This window comes from Coenobita brevimanus, chromosome 39 (assembly GCF_032717465.1).
Source record: "Coenobita brevimanus isolate Jiangsu-jjx chromosome 39, ASM3271746v2, whole genome shotgun sequence".
Taxonomy (NCBI): domain Eukaryota; kingdom Metazoa; phylum Arthropoda; class Malacostraca; order Decapoda; family Coenobitidae; genus Coenobita; species Coenobita brevimanus.
This window is the reverse complement of record NC_136992.1, coordinates 21,282,235-21,295,570: the sequence shown is the minus strand read 5'-3', so window position 1 is coordinate 21,295,570 and position 13,336 is coordinate 21,282,235. Positions and strand designations below refer to the sequence as shown.

Sequence of the window (13,336 nt, the reverse complement as noted above, 5' to 3'; positions counted from 1 at the left end):
GTATATATATATATATATATATATATATATATATATATATATATATATATATATATATATATATATATATATATATATATGCCCCTGGGGAAGGGGGGATAGAATACTTCCCCAGTATTCCCTGCTTGTCGTAAGAGGCGACTAAAAGGGACACTTTTATCTTTTTTTTTTTTTTTTATGTGCTAGACTCTGGGCATAGGCTTCACAGCCTGCTCGCAAGGCCCAGTAGTCCTCCTACATATCATACACCTCTACATGTCACCACTTCGGCGCTAACACCCACCGTCCATATTGAATACATGCTAGGGCTGTCTCATACAGGACTGGTGTATTGGTATTAGCGGGGATATTTTTATGACATGTCGGCAGGTCTTTTGGTGGATCAGTAAAGTCTGTTTTACATGAAATTCAAATCCTTAAACTGTTCCCTGCCCCATCGTGGATTTGAACCTGGGTCCTGTAGGACAGCAAGCCACCTCTCTACCGACTGAGCCACTACATTGTTTTTGCTCTCTTTCTTTCCCTTGTACTTTGTCTGTCCAAACCCTCTGCATTTTACTTTCATTTAGTTAATTTCCTCTCTCCACTGTCTGGTTCCTGCGAGCCACTGGCATTGGCTCCAGGGTAAAATATTTTTCTGCAAAAGAAATCTTGATGAACTCTGGTTACGAAGCAATGGCCCTCAGTTCCGTGCAGCCCTTAAGTGGGCAGGGGGTGCTAAGAATCCCACGGTGTAGAAATAAGTTTATACATCCAAAAAGAACTTTAAGAATAGGAAACTGGAATATTCGAACTCTCAATCAGGCTGGTAAAATAGAAGAACTTATTTCAGTGTTCAAGGAATACAAGATGGATATTTGTGCTCTAACAGAAACGAGGTTGCTTGGAGTTGATAAAATGAATTTGGAAGATGGTATTACTATGTTGGTTTCTGGTAGGAGTGATGGAAATCATTACCAAGGAGTAGGCTTACTGATGAGTAGAGATGCTTGTAAGGCAGTATGTGAGTTTGAACCAATTAATGAGCACTTGCTTTATGCTGGTTTAAAATCTGACCATGGTAATATCAGTATGGTTGTCGGGTACGCTCTGACAAATGAGGCTGCTGATGAAATGAAGGATGACTTTTATGATACGCTGCTGGATGCGTTGAATAGAGTGGCAAGACATGATGTGTTAGTTTGCATTGGTGATTTTAATGCGATTGTTGGCAGTAGTAAGGATGGCTTTGAAGATTGTGTGGGTAAGGAGGGTGTTGGTATAAGAAACGAAAATGGGGTGCGATTTGGAAGTTTTTGTTTGGCAAATGACCTTATAATTGGTGGAACTATCTTTGAGCATAGAAAATTACATAAGACTACTTGGATTTCACCATGTGGTAAATATTGTAACCAGATTGACCACATTACAATTAGCAGAAGGCATAAGAGTTATTTGCAAGATGTTTGCGTAAGGAGGGGGGCAGATATAGGTAGTGATCATCAACTTGTTGTGTCAAAGATTAAAATAAAACTTAAGAGAAACGTTAATGGTAATTGTACAGGAGGTAATAATTATGATCTTGATGAGCTGAGGAGTGATGAGAACACGAAGGAAAAGTTTCGGTGGGAATGAAGGAACAGGTTTTTAGTCCTGCAGACTTTGATGGAATCTGAAGACAATGATATTAATCAAATGTGGAGGGAGGTAAAAGAGGTTTTGCATGAGAGTGTTAAGGTTACTATTAAGAAAAGAGAAAAGCCAAAAGGAAAAAGTGGATGTCAGATGAAACATGGAATGCAATTCAGAAAAGGAAAGAAGCTAAGTTAAGAAGTGAAGAACAACATGTTGATGGTCAGGTAGTTGAAGTACTTAGAGCAAATTACTGGAGTTAATATTCTGAAGTTAAAAGACTCGTTAGACATGATAAGAGGAGGCAATATGATGAAAAGGCAACAGAGACAGAAATTAAATTAAGTAAAAATGACGGTCAGAGCACAAGAGCAGCGTATCAGGCCATAAAGGAGTTAACTGGGACTGAAAAGAAAAGGAAGGAAATACGTGTACGAGATAGAAATGGTAATTTGATGACTAAAAATTTGGATATAAAAGGAAGGTGAAAAGAGCACTTTGAATCTGTTCTAAATAGACCAATCCCAGCTGAAGAGGACATTTTGCCAGCCGAGAGAGATCTGCAGATAGAAACAGGGGATATAACCTTGGAAGAGGTAGCAAAATCTATAAAGGAGTTAAAGAATTTTAGGGCTCCAGGAGAGGATGGAATATTTCCTGAAATGCTTAAGGTGGAAAATGACGATTTGATGAATGCGCTTTTGAAACTTTTTAATGTGGCTTGAGATAATGGTGGAATTCCAGAAGAGTGGAAAAATGGAATTATTATAAAAATACCAAAAAAGGGAGATTTAAGTGTGTGTGGCAATTGGAGGGGGATAACTTTGACACCTGTAGTTGCAAAAGTCTTTTCCAAAATCTTGTTGAACAGAATAGAGCCAATAATTGACAAATTTTTAAGAAAAGAACAAGCGTGATTTAGAAAGGGTCGAGGTTGTATTGATCAGATTTTTATTGTAAGGTATCTAATGCAACAAGCTAATGAGATGAAAATGCCACTTAGTATGTGTTTTGTGGATTTTGAAAAGGCATTTGATAGTGTTTCACGTGGAGCTATGTTGAAAATTATGAGATTCTATGGTATACCAGAAGTTTGTAAATATTATTAGAAGCCCGCATGAAGATACTTTTTGTAAGGTAATGGTGGGTGGTTTTGAGTGATCCATTTTAAGTTAGGTCAGGAGTGATTCAAGGAGGAGTTCTTTCGCCATTGTTGTTTGTTTTGGTTATGGATTATGTTATGAGAAAGGTTGTAAGGAGAACAGATGCAGGAATTACTTTGAAAGAAAATATGACCCTGATGGTTTTGGACTATGCTGATGATATTGTACTGATTTGCAGAAGTATTTACGAGATGCAGAGGGTGCTTGATTGTCTGGTGGAGGAAGGAGAAAAAGTGGGATTGGTAATAAAGTGTGGAAAGACTGAAACTATTAATATGAACGTGGAGAACCAAATCAATTGTGTAATTGGGAATAATGTGGTGAAGAATGTAGAAAACTTTAAATATCTGGGAACGATTGTATCATCTAATGGATCATTAAACAATGAAATTGAGGAAAGGATTAGACAGGCTTGGCGAGCTGTTGGAATGTTGAAATCTGTTTGGAATAATAATATGCTTTCGGTACATACTAAAGTGAAAATTTACAAGTCCATGGTTAGACCAATTTTAATTTATGGGCTTGAGTCATGGTACAGTACAATTGCAACAGATCAGAAAGCATTAGGATTTGAGAATAAAATAATGAGAAGGATTCTTGGGGTAACGTGGCAAGACAGAGTTACAAATGAAAGTGTAAGGGATATTACGAGAGTGGAACCAGTTAATGAATATGTGAGACTGTCTCGCTGGAAGTGGCTGGGGCACATATACAGAAAAGAAGGCAGTTTAATACAGGATGTGCCAGAGTGGACTGCTAGAGGAAGAAGAGTTAGAGGTAGGCCTAGGGAAACCTGGTTGAGGACAATGAAAACAGAAGCAGGAGAGGAGTGTTGGTGGCATCAGAAAGAGATGGCAAGAGACAAATATTGGTGGAGAGAGTTCATCGAGGCCCTATGCATCCCGTGGGGTGCCACAAGAAATTATATATATACATATATATATATATATATATATATATATATATATATATATATATATATATATATATATATATATATATATTTATTTATTTATTTATTTATATTTATATTTATTAGGGTTATGACTTTATTTTTTTCAAATAAAACGTAGCCTGTATCATAAACTGATGAACTTTTGTTTAAAAACAAAGAAAAAATCCCTTATTCCTCTCAGTTAAAGAAAAAAAAAAAGGTCACCCCCCAAAAAAAAAAAATGTATTACAATATATTTAACGTTACCACACGCAAGTTTTGTCACTTTCTTAATCTCTATATAGATTTTTTACAACTTTATAGACTTGCACAGAAAGTTTTTGATCTGTTTAGAACTTTCTAGAACAGTTTGTAATGTTTTAGTACGGTTTAACATTGTTAAAAACATTACAGAATAATCTAAATAGTATAAAAAGGAATGCGGTTTTCAGCATCTGACAATTTTCTTCGCAGTTTACAGGTGAACAGTCAGCAAAATAATTACTTAGTGTGTTACTTTTATATAATAAATATTTTTGTTTTTCAGATAAGCATGATGTCGCACAAAAGACTTGATACTATTGTACAGAAGAACAAGGATGTCTGGACCAATAATTTGGTGCAGTTCCAGCAGTCACACAGAAGTAGAGGAACTGAGCCTTTAGATGAATCTTCACTGAGAAGAAAAATGAAGAATGCCAAACTAAATGCAAGTTGTTGGACGTTACCAGTTTCTTGGAGCAAAAATCAAATTAAGAAAAGAACGAATAGTCGAAATTTCCAAAGAAGTTACAAAATTATGGGAGAATAAATTGAACTTTCCACATGTGTCAGATCACGCAATACAAGCAAAGCTTGACAGGGTGCTAAAATCTTACTATGAATGTGTTAGTAGGGAAAAATATGATGCTTTAAATAAACTTTTTGATATCACAAAAGTAAACGGTCATTGGTTATCCACTGAAGATAAACAACTCTACAACCTACAAGTGCAAAGCGAAGGAGAAATAGGGTACTCAACAGGTCAAGTTGCAAGTAAGGAAACCATTCACCCTTCAAAAAGACGAAAAATGCCTGAAGAACCTATATTACCATCAACATCTTACAATCTTTCATCTTGTGGTAGTTGCACTGAATCTGATGACAGCGAATATAAGGATGAAGATGAGACTAATCATCCACCAACCAGAAAACACAACAGAATTAAAGTTGCAGCTAACTTCGTGACCCGCGCGAGTATCGACAAGTGAAGCTGCTAAAATATGCCAACAATTGTCACATGATGGTACTGACATTCCAGCTCCAAGTCAAGCAGCAATTTACAAGTCAATATACAAAGAAACTGCTACACTGAAGGAGGAAATGATTGAAAAGTTACAGTTGGAAACATGGTCTTTACATTTCGATGGAAAGCGGATTGATTAAAATGAGTACAAGGTAGTACTACTTAAGAATGAAAGAATCAAGATATAATTGAATGCATTGCGATTGGAAAATGGCAAGGCTGATACTATTGCTGAAGGAAATGCAAAAGTTGTTGATGAATACAACTTATGGCATGCAATAAAAATGATCATTGCCGATACAACTAGCGTTAACACTAGGAAAAAGAGTGGAGATGTCAGATTACAACAAATGTTCTCGGATAGGCGTTTCAACAAACCACATTTTATCGGCTGTCAGCATCACATTCTGGACAAGTTTCTCCGTTTGGTGATGGACGGAGAACTTGGTGCGAACACCAGTTCTCCAAACATCGAATATCCATTTGTGTCTCAGCTAATAAAGAATTATGAAAAACTAAAATCACAATTTGTTAGTAGAACAGAAGAGATCCCCGATAAGTCAGAATGGAGAGATTAAGTTTTGTACCATTTAACACAAGTATATAGATTCCTTGAAGAAAAAGGGCATTTCCCTTTGATTAACTTTCACAAAATTCCAAATGTATAACCCGAATATATATATATATATATATATATATATATATATATATACCCCTGGGGGTAGAGGGGGTTTTCAAGAATACTCCCCCAGTATCCCTGCTTGTCGTAAAAGGCGACTAAAAGGGTTGGCGGAGGGTTAGTGACCCTCCCCGGAAAACAACTAACTTAAAAACAAACAATAAGCCTCGGACAAGAACTGACCAAACGATGAAGACCAAGGACCGGACAAAGGACATGGTTATCGGAACGTGGAATGTAAGGGGAGCGAATGATGAGGTGAAAGAGAAAGAGATTGTCCAGGTGCTTGAGGGTGCGAAAGTGGATGTATGTGGAATAACTGAAACAAAATGGAGAGGAGAAAGTGTGAGAGAATAGGAGTATGGATGGGGTATATGTGCAGGAGTAGGTAAGAATGAGAGGGCAAAGGAAGGAGTATGTATAGTTGTGAGTAAAAGATGGAAGAAGAGCATAAGACAGTATGGATCAGTTGGGTCAAGGATTGTGTGGGTAAAGTTGAAAGTTGGAATACAAATGTGGGCGATTGTGTGTGTGTATGCGCCAACACAAGATCGTGCTAGAAGAGTGAGAAAAGAGTTCTGGACAAATGTAGAAGTGTGCATGGAAAAGTTTGGAAGGAATGAGAGTGTTTTTGATTGGTGATATGAATGGGAACGTTGGGAATGTGAAGGTGGATGGAATAGTTGGTGAGTGGGGTGTGCCTGCTGAGATAGATGAGAATGGGAGTGCGTTAGTGGACATTTGTGCTGGGAGGGGGTTGGTGATACCCAATACCCTCTTCAGGCATAAAATGATCCACAGGTATACATGGCGAGTGATGAGAAGGGTGGGTGGTGAACTGAATGAAAGGCAATGATTGATTATGTGTGTGTGGATGAAAGGATGCGAAGATGTGTAATGGATGCAAGAGTTTATAGAGGTTGGGGGAGTGGACTTTCTGACCACTACTTGGTGGTGGCCAGAATTAGAATGCAAGTAAGATGGAGGAATAGAAGAAGGGAAAGACGAGAGGAAGGAGTAGTTGCAAGGAGAGTAGAAAGGTTACAAGAGGATGAGAAAAAAGCAGAGTATAAGAGAGAAGTGGAGGAACGATTGGGCAAATATGAATTAGAGCAGATGGGAGACGTGGAAGGTGTGTGTAGGATATTTACAGAAGAAATATGTGCAGCATGTGATGTGGTGTGTGGGGTGAAGAGAAGACAGAGGGGGGTGCAAGGAACAGCGTGGTGGACTGAAGAGGTGAGACAGGCTGTGGCACAAAAGAAGAAAGCATACAATGAATGGATGAGAAATAGGGGCGTGGTAGAAGTTGAGAGGCGGAAGAGAGAGTTATATGTAGAGAGAATGAGAGAGGTGAAAAGATTAGTAAGAGAGAGTAAGAAGAGAGTGGATGAGGAATTTGGAAGGAATTTGAGTGTAAAGTGGAGGGACTATAAGAAAATGTTCTGGAAAGAGGTGAAAAGAGTAAGACAGGGTGGAAGTGAAGTTAGCAGGAGAGTGAAAGATAAAAATGGTAGATTACTAGTGGAGAAGGGAGAAAAAGTGAGCAGATGGAGAGAACACTTTAAGGAATTGTTGAACATAAAAGATGGAAGTAATGCGAGTATAAGTGGCTGGGGAATGGCCGGGAGAAGGAGGGAGGTGAGAAGACAGGAAGAAATCAGTAGGATAGAAGTTGTGGAAGCAATGAAGAAAGTTAAATCGGGGAAAGCCCCAGGAATTGGTTAAGTGTAAGGTGAAATGCTGAAGCATGGGGGAGAGATAGTAGTAGAATGGATGTGGAAGATGTGCAGATTGACCTAGGAGGAAGGTAGAGTCCCGGAGGATTGGAAGTCAGGTTTAATTATTCCCTTGTACAAAGGAAAAGGGGAAAAAGAAGTGTGTGGTAATCATAGGGGCATTTGTCTTCTTAGTATAATAGGAAAAGTGTATGGAAGGATACTTATTGAAAGAGTTAGAGAAAGAACAGAGAAATTAGTTGGAGAAGAACAGGGAGGCTTTAGGAAGGGAAGAGGTTGTGTAGATCAGATATTCATTCTTAGATCTTTAGTGGAAAAGTTTCTAGAGAAGAGAAAGAAGTTGTATGCGGCTTTCAAGGATTTGGAGAAAGCATATGACAGGGTGGATAGACAAGGATTGTGGAAAGTGCTAAGAATATATGGAGTAGATGGGAAGTTGTTGAATGCTGTGAAGAGTATGTACGGTGGTGTGAAGGCTGCAGTGCGTGTGGAGGGTGAACTAAGTGAATTTTTCTCTTTGAAGGTTGGGTTGAAACAGGGATGTGTCATGTCTCCATGGTTGTCCAATCTGTACATGGATGGGGTAATAAAAGAGGTACAAGGTAGGGTAGTGGATGTTGGAGTGGCCCTGGTGAGAGAGGATAGTGTTTGGAAACTCCCTGTACTGTTGTTTGCAGATGATACTGTGTTGTTGAGTGAAGACGAAAGGGAGCAGCAAGGCTTGGTGGATGAGTTTGGGAGAGTGTGTAAGAAACGGAATCTAAAGGTGAATGTAGGGAAGAGTAAAGTGATGGTCTTTGAGAGAGGTGAAGTCAGTGAATGTACAGTGAGGTTGGATGGTGAGGAATTGGAAAATGTGAGTATGTTTAAGTACTTGGGTAGTGTGGTGAGTAAGGATGGAGGTTTGGAGGGTGAAGTGCTTGAAAGGGTACAGCAGAGAAGAAAGGTTGCTGGTTCTTTGAAAGCAGTGATAAGAAACAGGGAAGTGAGCATGGAAGTGAAAAAGTTACTACATGACAGTATTGTGATACCAACTCTGACGTTGTTGGAAGGACACAAGTCAAGAGTGAGAGCAGTGGAAATGAGTTATTTAAGAGGAGCCTGTGGAGTCACATGGAGAGACAGGCTGACGAATGAGGATATAAAGGAGCGTTGTGGTGTGGATGTGATAGGAAGCGTTATGAGGAACACACTGAGGTGGTTTGGCCATGTGGAGAGGATGGAGGTTGAGAGACTGACGAAGAGAGTGTATGTGAGTGAGGTGGAGGGGGGAAGAGGGAGGGGGAGGTCGAGGATGAGATGGAGGGATGGGGTGGAGAGGTATATGAGAGGGGGGTGTGAGTTGGGAGCAGGGCAGTGAAATGGCGGGGGACAGGGCGACTTGGAGGTGATTTGTTTGTGACCACCCCAAACGGGATTGAGGCGTCTGGCAATATATATATATTCATTCATTCATTGCCAGACGCCATGTATCCCAAACGGGGTGGCCAAGGGCTTAGAGTTAATTGTTTTACAGGGAGGGGCACTAATCCTCCACCAACCCCACTTGGCACGTAGGGATGCCAACAGCATCTGGTGTTCCCAGGCGGTCACCCATCCAAGTACTAACCAGACCCAACGTTGCTTAACTTCGCTGATCGGATGGGAAGCGGTGTACTCAACGTGGCATGCCATATATATATATGCAAACTAACCACAGGAGAAATGAAAGGAGCAACAATTAGTACTTTCGTATATTACATCTTCAGACAGAGTGAGACAGAAACGTAAAGGGTAGAGGTCTTTTATGCACACCCACAGCAGGTAGTGGCACACAGAACAATGGATGACCTGAATTTTTACCTGCGGATTAACTTAGGGTCACCTGCAGCAGGGAGTGGAACACAACAAAGGATGACCTGAATCTAAAAAACGCACGTGACAAAGGAGGAGGGAGTGGGAGGGGAGGAAAGGGAAGTGGGTGGGAGGGAGAAGGGGAGGGGGAGGAGGGGATAAATACTGCTGCTTAACTTAAGACCTAGAGGATTAATGCTTGGTGTGTCCCACACAGGTGTGACTACACCACAAGGAGATGACAGGGAACAATCACGTGTTAGTCTGGGGGATACTGCTTTAAAATTAAGTAATTCAGGCGTTGTTTACAAAATCTCGTGTAAAAGCTGTAACAAATTTTACATAGGACAATCTGGAAAAGATTTGGAAACTAGAATCTCACAACATAAATACAGTGTAAGAACAGCCCAACAGAGTAGTGGTTTATTTCAACACAAAGCATCCAGTGATCACCATATTGACTGGACAGGCTCCAAGATTCTAGCAAGATCAAAAAGCTTAGATGAAAGAAATGTAATAGAATCTTGTCTAATTTCTGGCACATATGAAAAGAATGTAAACATGAGCTATGGTCATTTTAAGTGTGATAAATTGTTAACTGAATTAATTTTAAAGCAGTATCCCCAAGACTAACACGTGATTGTTCCCTGTCATCTCCTGGTGGTGTAGTCACACCTGTGTGGGACACGCCAAGCATTAATCCTCCAGGTCTTAAGCAGCAGTATTTATCCCCTCCTCCTTTGTCACGTGCATTTTTTAGATTCAGGTCATCCTTTGTTGTGTTCCACTCCCTGCTGCAGGTGACCCTAAGTTAATTCGCAGGTAAAAATTCAGGTCATCCATTGTTCTGTGTGCCACTACCTGCTGCGGGTGTGCATAAAAGACCTCTACCCTTTACGTTTCTGTCTCACTCTGTCTGAAGATGTAATATACGAAAGTACTCACTGTCGCTCCTTTCATTTCTCCCGTCGTTAGTTTGCATACATATCTTCACGGTGAAGTGAAGTCTCTGCATATATATATATATATATATATATATATATATATATATATATACTGTATATTTCCTCTCTTCGAAATTTCCGTTAATTATCAGCATTTACTTAGTTAATGAGTTTTTCTTCATGCGTTTCATTTCCCAAGCGTAAGGTGTAAGAGTGTGGAGAGGGTGGGGAATGGAGTCTCGGACCATCACTTAGTGATGGCCAAGGTAAAGCTGCAAAGAAAATGGTTGAGGAGACGAAGGGGAAGACAGGAGAAAACAGCTCCTGTGAGAAGAGTCGTGAATTTGCAAGATAGTGAGAAAATGGCAGAGTACAAGACCATAGTGGAAGAAAGACTGGGAAGGTATGAGCTAGAGGAGGTGGAAGGGGTGGAAGACGTATGTATGATATTTACGGAAGAGATAAGCGCAGCGTGTGAGGTGGTTTGTGGAGTGAGGAAGAGATGCAATGGCGTGCAAAGGACAGCATGGTGGAATGATGAGGTGAAACGAGCTGTGGAACAAAAGAAGAAGGCATATAGTGAATGGTTAGCGAGTAGAGGTAGCGGAGAAGATGAGAAAGAGAAGAGAGAGAGATATGTGAGTAGGAGAAGGGAGGTGAAGAGACTGGTGAAGGAGAGTAAGAAGAAAGTGGATGAAGAGTTTGGGAGGAATCTGAATGTGAAATGGAGGGAGAGTAAGAAAATGTTTTGGAAGGAGGTAAAGAAAGTCAGGGAATGTGAAAGGGGAAATAGTAGGGGAGTGAAAGATAGGAATAATAGATGGTTGGTGGAGAAGAGAGAGAAATTGAGGAGATGGAAGGAGCACTTTGAGGATTTCTTCAATGTAGAGAGTGACAGCAGAGCGAGTATAAGTGGTTGGGGAATGGCTGGGAGAAGAAGAGATGAGAGGAGGGAGGAAGAGATCAGTAGGGCGGAAGTAGTGGAAGCAATGAAGATCAAGTTGGGAAAGGCCCAAGGAATTGATGGAGTGTGTGGTGAAATACTGAGGTATGGGGGTGAGATTCCTGTGGAGCGGATATGGTTGTGTAGATTGGCTTGGGAAGAGGGAAAGATTCCAGAGGACAGGAAATCAGGTATAATTGTTCCTTTATACAAAGGAAAAGGGGAGAGAGAAGTATGTGGTAACCATAGGGGTATTTGCCTTCTTAGTGTGGCTGGTAAAATATATGGTAGAATACTCATTAATAGGGTTAGGCATATGTCAGAGGAGCTAGTTGGAGAAGAACAAGGGGGATTTAGGAAGGGAAAAGGGTGTGTAGATCATATATTTGTTCTCAGATGTTTAGTGGAGAAGTATCTAGAGAAGGGAAAGAAAGTGTATGCTGCCTTCATGGACTTGGAGAAAGCTTATGACAGAATAGATAGGCAAGGTATGTGGAAGGTATTAAGAATATATGGAGTGGAGGGGAAACTGTTGAGTGCTGTGAAGAGTATGTACGAAGGAGCTAGGGCTACCGTGCGAGTGGATGGTGAGCTGAGTGAGTTCTTTGATCTCAATGTGGGACTGAAACAGGGGTGTGTGATGTCTCCATGGCTGTTTAATGTATACATGGATGGGGTTGTAAAAGAGGTGCAAGGTAGGGCAGTGGCTGTGGGGGTGGCTCTAATGAATGAGGGTGAGATTTGGAAGATTCCGGTGTTGCTGTTTGCTGATGATACAGTATTGTTGAGTGAAGATGAATGGGAGCTGCAAGGTTTGGTGAATGAATTTGAAACAGTGTGTAGGAGGAGGAAACTGAAAGTTAATGTGAACAAAAGTAAAGTTATGGTGTTTGAGAGGAATGAAGTCACAGAATGTACAGTGAGGTTGGATGGTGAGGATATGGAGAATGTGAGTGCTTAAGTACTTGGGTAGTATGATGAGTAAGGATGGAACTTTGGGGGATGATGTGCGTGAAAGGGTACAGCACGGAAGGAAGGTTGTTGGTTCACTGAAAGCAGTGATGAGAAATAGGAAGGTGAATATGGAAGTTAAGAAGTCACTGCATGATAGTATTGTGATCCCTACCCTGACGTATGGAAGCGAGGCATGGACCTTGCAAGAGGGGAACAAGTCAAGAGTGAGAGCAGTGGAGTGACTTGTGAGGACCATGTGGAGTGACATAGAGGGACAGGTTGACGAATGAAGAAGTGAAGGAACGCTGTGGGGTGGATGTGGATGTGGTTGAGAAGATTAGGAGAAATACACTGAGGTGGTTTGGGCATGTGGAGAGAATGGAGAACGAAAGACTGATGTAGGTGAGGTGGAGGGAGGGAGAAGGAGGGGTAGACCGAGGATGAGGTGGAGGGATAGAGTTGAGAGGGATATGAGGGAGGGGGGGTGAGTAAGTGGAAGGGTAGTCAAATGGTGGGTGACTGAGCGACTTGGAGGCGTTTTGTCTGTGGCCACCCTTTGCGGGATTAGGGCGTCGGGCTATAAATAGATAGATAGAGGGTGTATTGTCCGTCCTGCATAAATATTCTCCACTCATTTCACACACACACACACACACACACACACACACACACACACACACACACATTTTATACATACATGCATGCATATATGCAGGGTGTCTCGGGAAGAAAGGGCAGACTTTGGGAACTGATAGATGAGGGAAGTCTAAGCAAAAAATAATATACCAATATCTATCCAAACCTCAGCCATTACGGAACAACAGTTACTAACAACCTTATGTGGGAGACAATTTTCGCCCATGAGGTCATCAGAAATTGTAGCTCCGTGCTGGAGCCGGGTTGAAATATGGACACAAGTTCAAATAACATTTTTTGCTCAGAATACTCTCTTATGTGTTATTTCCCATAGATATGCCCTTTCCCCCTGGGACACCACACACACACACACACACACACACACACATATATATATATATATATATATATATATATATATATGTCCGACTTTGCACAAAGGCTTCACAGCCTGCTCCCAAGGCCCAGTAGTCCTCCTATATACCATACACCTCTACATGTCACCACTTCGGCGCTAACACCCATCGTCCATACTGAATACATGCTAGGGCTGTCTCATACAGGGCTAGTGTATTGGTATTAGCGGGGGTATTTTTACGACATGTCGGCAGGACT

The 13,336-nt window shown here is 40.9% G+C and overlaps 1 pseudogene; it reads right to left on the bottom strand.

Moving 5' to 3' along the window:
- Positions 1 to 8,971: 8,971 nt before the first annotated feature.
- On the bottom strand, positions 8,972 to 9,089 carry LOC145396924 (5S ribosomal RNA; annotated as a pseudogene).
- Between the last annotated feature and the right edge of the window lie 4,247 nt (positions 9,090 to 13,336).